Consider the following 9,947-nt stretch of genomic DNA (forward strand, 5'->3'; position numbering starts at 1 on the left):
TATAAATAAAGTAGTCCTAATCAATCTCCATTGCAATTAGCAAGACGGTAGGAATATGCAAAAGGCTATATAAAAGTAGTGTGGCTGTGACAGCTCCTTTTGCTTTGTGATGTAAAAGAAATGTAGCTATTCACATGCAAGTTAGGACCTGGTGTGAAAAAGTAAAAAAGGAACTGCTGGCTTTGGTAATAACTGGAACAGGGTTCAACAACACCCTGGCCTGTGGTACCCTGCTGTCTCTTTTTCAAGTGTCCTATTGTATCATATGACTGAATTAATTGTCAAGTTGTTTATAAGTTTGATGGAATGGATTATTATATTCCATATGAATAGACAGTTTCCCCCAAAATGATTGAATTCACTCCCACACAATAAATGAGACCACACAGTGTAAGTCCGGTTTTTCTCTTACTGTATATTAAAATCAATGAGCATACAAAATAGATGTCCAGTACAGTACAATAAACATGTGTCTCTTTTCTTTCTCAATCTGAATCTTCATACAATGTAACATCAGTTCACAAATATACTTCAGTAGGTACAGGGAAAATAGATTTGTCAAGCATTCATTGGACAGTTAAACATAACAATGGATCATGAGATGGTGTTGTGACTGAGTCTCGTGAACTCAGAAAGGATGTAGAATGTTTTGGCTTCTCATTATCCAGTGTCCGGGACACTTTGACATTTCGCTGGTCAATCTCTCTGTCCCTGTAGTGGGGCAGATTCTCATCACGTGCATTAGTTAGTTGATCAAAACAAAATAACCTTGTCACTTGTAACACTGAAGTTGGTGTTTTAAATATAATAGATATTAAAATGTTTTTAACCCAACAATTCCGCCCTAAAACAACAGCTGAAGGAGTTAAAGTGTCGACCCTAGAACCCCAAACAAATGCTGCCAAAGGGACAGAGAACTTATGGTTCACTATCAGCCAAATATTTAATTAAACTCTTTTCGATAGCAGAGTCAAAGAACTGTATATTTCCAAAGGTATTTAAATCAGAACATCTAATAATTGAATCACAATAGGTACAAATATTTTGATAACTTTTAAAAGTAGAGCTAAAAGAAAAATATAGCATAAGATACAGGACTGTATTTTCTTAATTATATCTTAATTATTACCCATTATTATTATATATTATTATTATTGTTTTTTTTTTTTTACAAAGGTTCAATGTCCCAAGGTTTGTTGAAAAATTCCCCATGCGATCAGGCGAGTCAAAACACATCAACACGTTCCCAAGTCATAGTTATAATTTAGGGCTTTACAGTCAAAACAAGACGAACTTGACTCTTCATCATTTATTTACTTTAACAAGACAAAAGAATTTGGGTTAAAGGAGACAGCATTCTGGTTTTGCCTACCCTAGTAAACTAGACTCCTCTGTCTATGAGGCTAGGTTTGACGCAGAACCAGCCGTGGGGGCCATAATTTCCTGCCCATCCCCGATTACCTTATGTAAGGTGTTCGTCCCTCTAGACCTGTGGAGATGTCGGAAACCGGAACCTCCTTAAGCCAAGTGTTCCTTCCTTTTTACCCTTAAGGTTAGTTATTGGCTGCTTTTGTCCGAGTCAATTTCTGTAAGAAAACACTTTACAGCGGGAAAAACGTGTGTAATGTCTTTTGATACTCACGAAATACCATATAGAATTTCAACTTCCTTTTGACATTTCTCCTTTGGACAGACAATGAAGGGTGTCTGTCAAATCATTCTCAATTATCATCAAAATATCTTATCTGTAAGACAAAGGAAAAGAAAAGACAGGAAATAATCAATCAATACTGTAAGCAGTAGGTTGTGGGTAATAGAGTTTTTTTTTAAATGTTTAACATCATAATGATTCCCAGAACAGAAATTAAACAAAATACTTTACAAAATACTTTAGACCGTATCAAACATTAAACAAGGGAATGTTGTTATTAACTGGAAGAGAGCAGGTCTAAATAATCTCTCACACACAGACCATCTGTCCTTGAAGGCTACAAATGTCTTCTAGCCACACATACGCACACGTACGCACAGACAAGAGTTGGAGAGAAAGTGGGAAGTTGATAAGGTAGTTAAAATCAATTAATGTAAAATCTTAAGTAATAGAAAATCAATGTAAAATCAAAATCAATGTAAAATCACTGTAAAATCAGACAAACAGATAATAGGCAATCAGATAAACTCCCCCCTTGAACACACAATGTCCATTGTGTGTGAAAACATTAAAGCATAAATGAACTTTTAAATGAAATGATTTTTTTTTTATTTTTTATTTTTTTATAATCAATAATCATACAATTAATTAATAATTAATAACCTTTTTTTTTTTTTTTTTTTTTTTTTTATAATGAATCCAACTACTGTACTGTATAATCCTAACATGGCCTAAGATGGGCTGGCTAAAATAATCAAAAGTGGGCTGTCTACTAGGGCCAAACACTGTGTGCCCGTCGTCCCCGCAGACAGCCATACACTACCCAAAATAAATCAAAGAAGGTAAACTGACAAATTAAACGCCAAAACTATACTAAACCAGCCCATTTTTTATTATTATTATTAACAATAATTAATACTATTAGAATGAAGGTTACCGCCCTTAGAAACTTTGTGGCTGCAGCGATGTGGTCTGGTTGCAGCGGGCGTGTCACCATAGAGTTCCATCAAGGGTCAGAAAGGCCAGGGAAAGGCAGCCATGGTTCTGCTCCGCCCTGGACTCCAACAACTGCAGGCTCTATGAGTGGAGAACTGACAACAATACTAAATTAGGCATGAAATACAACTACTAGGGTTGGCACCGTGATCAGCCGATCAACGGGGTGCCACACCTCTGAAGTGTCAGTCCGTAGTAGTCTGGTGGTGGTGGGAAAGAGTAGTCATTATCATAATCATCAACAATAGCCAAGTTATCTGGGTGGCATACGTGGGTGGCCCAATGGGCCTTTATCTAGTCATGATTGTACTTGTACCTGACCTGACTCAGTTGGGGGACCGGGACCCTGTGTAGCAGGGTTCTGCTGCTGTTGGGCCTGCCACTTCTTTCCACAGCTGAAACAGGTGATTGTGTGTGTATTGTTCTGGGCCCTGTTAGTGTTTGTGTTGATGTTGTTACCTTGACTCAGTCCTTCAGGTCCATTCCCGGCTGGGGGATCCCGCTGATCACCACTGGGACCCCTCTTCGGGTTATGTGTTCGGTGGAGTGTCATGTGTCCATCATCCGACATTACGGCTCGCAACTTAACTAGTGGCTTGGGCTCTGGAACGATGTCGTTGTAATACCTGGCTAGTATTGTGATCTTATCTGTCGTTCTCACTCTCCATAGCGGGTCATGCATAATGATCGCCTGTCTCAAATGGGGGCGTAAAGCGTCAATCAAAAGCTGATTAAGCACACTAGCATATCCTGGCAGCCCTTTTGTGAAACCAGAGTGGCGGTCAAACTGAGTGGTGAAGTGATGGACGAAATCAGAGACGTCCTCACCCTGCCTCATCTTAATGTTAGTGATTAAGGAAAAGTCCACGTTACCCCTAACAAGGTCCTTAGCCTGATTAATCATAACCTGTACTGAGGCTTCATGTGGGGCGTTCCTGACCTCACCTGCAGGGTTATTACCTTGGGCCGGCACGGGCCGCATACACTGGTATGGGTGACCGTCTGCCTGTAGCCAATCTAATCCCACAGAAATCTGATAAGGAAAAGCGTTAGGTGTGCAACACATAGTAATTAGTTTTTTAACTTCCCAGGTGTCTAGTCTTAGCTCCACAATTTCTGCCTTTACAGATTTTTCCCACTCATCAGGGTTGCTGTGGATATCGGGTAAACGTTCAGCCATGTCTCGAGCATCCACTGGGTACCAATTACGGTACACAAATGTAATTTTGCCATCCTCTGGGTACGCACTCATCGGGGCCAAAAGAGAATCGTTAATTTGACTGGGTGCGGGTGTGTGAAACTGTTCCCGACGCTCACCTGTGTAAACCTTTTCCTTAGTGAGTGTATGGCCATTCTTAGTGGGTGTTGGTTTTGGTGGTTTGCGTGGAACGCCGGGGAGGGGCGGATTCGTGTGGTCAGCGGGATCTCCCAGCTCGACCTGATTACAAGGAGGAGAAAAAACAACTGAGTTATTTAAATCATTGTCACATCTTTCTCCTTCATGTTGCCTCCCCCCTCTCTCTACCCCCTTCCTATCAGATAGAAGTGTAGGTAATGAGGTTTGCATGTCAATGTGATGTCGTGCATTGATACCCCCCTGGCGTGGAGGCCCGTGAGTCACAGCCACAGGTGGGGGAGGTTGTGGTGATGGTGTTCGTCCAGCCGGGCCGAGCTCACTGTTGTCCTTCACCTCTGGTGTGGCACGGTGTCGTCCAGCCGGGCCGACCTCACTGTTGTCCTTCACCTCTGGTGTGGCATGGTGTCGTCCAGCCGGGCCGAGCTCACTGTTGTTCGCCCCTGTTCTGGCACGGTGTGAGGAAGGCAGAGGCTGGCTGTCCGATTCTGAAGGCCTCTCCTTTTCTTTTCTCTCCCTCGCTGCCTCTCTTTCTGCAGCCGCCCAGCGCAGCTGCGCCAGAGCGAGAATCCCAAGCCTGGCGACCTCATTTTCGGCTTTCTTCAGATTTTTCCGTTGTGAGATTTTATCGATATGTTGATACAGTACTCCAGAAAATCTCGTCAAGTCCTCAGTCGTGAGAGAGTCATCATATCCGAATTCCTTTCTCCATATGGGCAAAAATGGTGCAATTGTGGGGCACCTAGAAACAACCTGTTTCATTTCCTCATTGTCTATCTTAGCCGTTAAAGCTGTTATCAGTTCATTCTCCAAGCTTTGGAGAGAGGCTTCAAACTCAAAGTTGTTGTTCCGTTTGTAAAAAGGTTGTTTAGATTTCGGCAGGTGTTTTCTGTCTCCCTGTGCATTTCCCATTTTTGAAGCTGGTCGGTTAGGAGGAGGATGAAATCGAAGCTAGTTTGCTTGTCACCTCAGCTGGCGGATTAGACGGAATAAAAAATAATAAGACTAAAAAAACGAAACACACTAGATAAGACACAACATGTAAGCGTAGAGCATGAAGATTTCCGTCAGAACGTTCTGTTCTGAAACATAAAGGAAATCTACCAATTAAAATAACCACGCTATTTCTTATGTGATTAAGTGGCTCTAATCAGCCGTATTGGGTTATGCACTGGCCAAGAGATTCTCCCTTCAGAACAATTGCTTTTGTTCTGGGTACACTAAACAAAATCGTGTAAAGATTTCCTTCAGGACAGAAATAACTTTCGTCCTGGCAACACTAAACTGGAGTCTCGTGCTAAATAACACCAACTAATAATATGGACAAGCATGAATCTGTGACCAACAGTCTGCTATGTCCTCAGAACAGGAAACCGCAGTCCCTATTCTGTTACTCAAACGTGCAACAAAAAGCAACAAAACAATATACTAAAAAAACATTAAACATTAAACAATCAAAACGCAGCTTGGGCTAGAGGTAGCAATTCTCTAACTTAGCCGGTACAAATCTTTAAGTACTTGACCCATCTGTGATTTTCAGTCCAAAAAGGCATGAATAAAATCAAAACTTACACTGTGTGCTTTATACACACTTCTCAAGTCCCATGGTAATTTCTCCGCGCGCAGGAGGAAAAACGAGTGGGAGAGAGTCCTTTCAGTGATAATCCGTGGGAGTTAGGGGAAATGTCTGATAATATCCTCGGCTGGTTGTTTCTCTAGCAGAGATGAACGAGGACTCCAAAACAAACTGTCCAGCAGTTTATCGAATCCATAAACGTCAACTCAGTAGAAATCCGGCTCGAAGGACCAATTGAAATGTAAATTATTAATGTTAAATAAATATGGATTATGGATAAAATCCATAACCAAAATAAGAGACACGAGCCAAAGGACAGTCCATAGATTGTTGTATTTGAGAGGAGTCAGACAGAGGAGACAAACAGTGAGCGTACCATAGGGGTAGCTTTCTAAATCTCTCTCTCCTCCAAGATGGAGGAAAACATGTATATAAAGACATACAGTTTATGACAGTAAGAAGCGTGGAACTTATTCATTCGTTCCCATATCATAACAAGGAAATAAGACAGGAAAGTGCCACGTAGTGCTGGTTATTTTCCATCACTAGTGACTTATATCAAGGAAGACAGTGAGTCTGGTGACCAAAACCAAAACATGATTATATTCAGGGAAACCAAAGTTATTATGACCTTTAATCAGTTTGCCTGAACCTACAGTATGCGACCAAAATGTGGTCTCTTATACTGTGAGTTCAGTTCATAATAATATCTTATATGGTCATATGAGCGTCATACACAAACCAGAATTATGTATCATAATTCTTATCTTATCAAAGTTCACAACTATAAAATTCACAACTTCACCAAAACTCTACTGTTGACAATTTGAGTGTAGTAGGCTAATCATCAGCCTACTACACTCAACTTGTCAACAGTTGAGTACAGTAGTAAACATAATGACATCAGCTGCTGATGTCATTACATGATTACTACTGTACTACTACTACTACTACAACCTCGCTGGAGATGCTGATTGTACTATTAATTTGTTGCATTATGTTATTGGTACTGCCTATCCGGACTGATATCACGTTCAGGCCCAGCGTTACGAGGGGGTAACTGGACCATCTAGCCCCCTCAGTCCCCACTTTTTAATGAATAAGGTTTCAGGTTAAAGGGATATAGCGAAAAGGGTTCCATGTTTTTTTTTTTTGGCCTTTGTGGCGATCGGATACTGCATGCATGATTGATTGATTGATTGAACATTTTATTAGACAAAACGGAGAACAGTACAAGTAAAGTCAATACAATAGAAATGTAGTACAGTACAGTACAGGTACAGTTAAACACCCTGCCTAAAAGGAACATCCCAAATAAGACCTTTTACGGTCTTTTTTACGTTGGATGTCCTAGGTATTCAATTCATGGACATGGCTTTCAGACATTTTGTTCCAAAAATTAATTTGTCTAAAGTTGACCTGCTGGTAGCACTATAACAGGCCAATGTGAAAAGGCATTTGTGGAGTTATATAAAAAAACTGTGTTTACATAAGTCGGCCTCCTGCTTGCGCTACAAAAGGCAGATGTGGAAATTGAAGGGCAAAGGCTTTTCCTTGGTCTCTGGGAAGTGCACATAAATGTTTTATACTGATCGGTGGAGTTATAGTTAAAAACACAAATCGGCCTGTTAGTGCTACCATGAGGCTGATTTGAACATTTTTAAGTGGCATATCTTCCTCTGCCTAGTGGGGATGTGTGTGCACAATTTCACCAAAATTGCATGCTGCGTAAAAATTGCACGCTGCGTTCATGATTTGAGGCATTTTGTTCAAAACTGACCAATCTTATTAGGATGGAATATGGAAAATCGTACAGATCCATGTCAATCACATGCCTGAGATACTGTCTTATCAATTTGTGATTTTTGGACAAAATCTGTAGGAGTACACTGTCCAAAAATGAGTTTTGCCTAAATCGGCCTCATGGTGACGGTTGCCTATAACTTGCCTATTTCGATGTGCTATACAGTATGTGGGTTGGATACTTCCCACTCTAATGTAATGGCCGGTGGGAAAGTGACACAGCCCAGCCCAGTTAGTGCAAAGCTTTGGTGACACTTCCTCTTTTGTGAGGGGTTAAACACCCACACCCATATGAAGGTCCATTCCCGCATTATTTGGAATCGTAGGCCCGCTACTGGTGAGCACCGGCTTCTGCTGAAAGAATATAGCTGCTTGAAGTAATCCAACACCACCTCCCACCATAGCTCCAGCTCAGGTGGTAATTTTCTCTGTGATTCATGACAGTAAAACAGTTTCCATGATTCATGGCAGGGAATTTGCCCAGGATATTAACCCCTGTATGCTCCAGGGCAGGGCCCCCATGCAACCTGCTACTGTTGTAGAGGACAAATTTGAGCATTAGGTAGGGCCATTCTGACTGGTGCACAGGTCACACTGGTGGACGTACATCTCCACATCCTGCAGGCAGTTTGGCCTGTAGATCTGGGCTTCAAGCCATCGTAAAGTCTTGAAGAGTCCGAACCAAGCCATTGACTAGTTGTAGCACCTTCTGGTGGAGACCATGATGGGGCTACATGAGCTGCTGCGTCTCACGGTCCTCCTCAGGTGTGCACCACTGTCTGTACAGTGAGGCACCATGTTGGTCTCCCTCTCCCATGGTCTCCTCTTCAAGGGTGTCTTCACTAAGCGACATGTGCTGATAGATGGCGGTAGGCACCACTACGACAGTGTCCTTTTTTACCCTTCCGCACAAAACACACACACACACACACACACACACACACACACACACACACACACACACACACACACACACACACAAATGTATCAAAATAAATGGTTACATGAACATAAACCAACTACATTTGTCACACATGAATCCCCACAACACTAGCCTCGCGTATCCAGACGAATCTGCCATTGCAAAGAAAAATTCCCCTTCAGTGATATTGTCTGACTATGCGAGGCTACCACAACATATTCCCATAGTAAATATGCAATATTAACGCAATAACACAATGCAGATACCCAACTCACCATGGGACATGCTGATAAGTCTCCCCAGCCACTATAACAGCTCTGGATGCTACACTGGAAACAGTAATGGGTTTACTGTCGCCTCATGTACAAGTGAATACAGAACAGCCATCAGAAATATTATATATATTTTTTTTTGAGCGGTGGTCACACCGTCTCCATAGCGTGGCCGTGTGTGTAGGTATGTATGTTTGTTTGTTTGTATGTGGGTGGGTGGGTGGGTCTGTATGTAGCCTCAAGCCTGTGGTGTAGTACCTTTTCTGACCACACATGTTAAGGGAGGGGCGCTGTTGTTCAGGCCAGGCCAGAACAGGCAAGGCACACTCACACTCACACACACGCACGCACGCACGCACACACACACACACACACACACACACACACACACACACGCGCGCACAGACTCCACCGCTCAGTTCACACGGGTGTGATTTTTAATTAATAAATCATATCTTTGATGTCCCAAATTAAAAAAGCCTGGTCACGCTGGTTGGCTGGGAGTTAGAGGGATTATTAAAGCCCCTCTTTTCAGGAAGCTTTAAATAAAATAAAAAGGTACATAGACAGCCACATAGGACAATAGTAATTTACAAGACATGACAGTTTACAAGAAAAAGAAAACAAAAAATTGTAAACAATGTGCAAGTGACAGTTCACTGTGTTGGATTAATTACCCATCTCAAGCAAGTTTTTCATACTAGCTTACTGAAATAAATGGAAAGCAACGGCTTCCTGGAATCGCTGTGTAACCCTACTTCTCAGACAAAAAGCACATTTGTTTATCATGGTCAGCAATGGATTTACAACAGCCAACATATCCTTTATAAAGGCTTCCATATTTGAAAATGAATAGCTGTCCATGCCCATGTGGGAAAAAGTGTGCCACAAAAATGGGTTGTTTTTCATGATTTTATAATAGCAGACATCCCTGTCCACTTGTGAAAACTTTCTCTCATTCTTTGTTAAAAGGGTAACCGATTTCACCATCTGCATGTGACCAGTCCATTTTACACCCCCTGTGCATGCATGTGTCTAGTGCTGTCCTATGCCAGTTCGACCCAGTGTCTCTCCCTCATCTTCTGGACATAGGTTCTCATATGAAACGCACAACTTGTTATTGTCCACTCACATGATCACATCTACTCAAAGAGGCCTTTGCCATGTTGTCAACAGCTGTATTAGCTCACATTGTGTCCCTCACTCCTGCTATATTTTAAACATGCTGTGGTCCAGCCCATTATTGAAAAACCTAACCTTGACTTTTGATTGATTGATTGATTAATTGATTGATTGATAGATTGATTGATTGTTCGAAGATGTTTCATGACAGTACAGTTCAGTGGTACAAGGTCAACTAAAAGGATACACCA

This window comes from Nannobrachium achirus (genome assembly GCF_963921795.1).
Source record: "Nannobrachium achirus genome assembly, chromosome: 4".
Lineage (NCBI taxonomy): Eukaryota > Metazoa > Chordata > Actinopteri > Myctophiformes > Myctophidae > Nannobrachium > Nannobrachium achirus.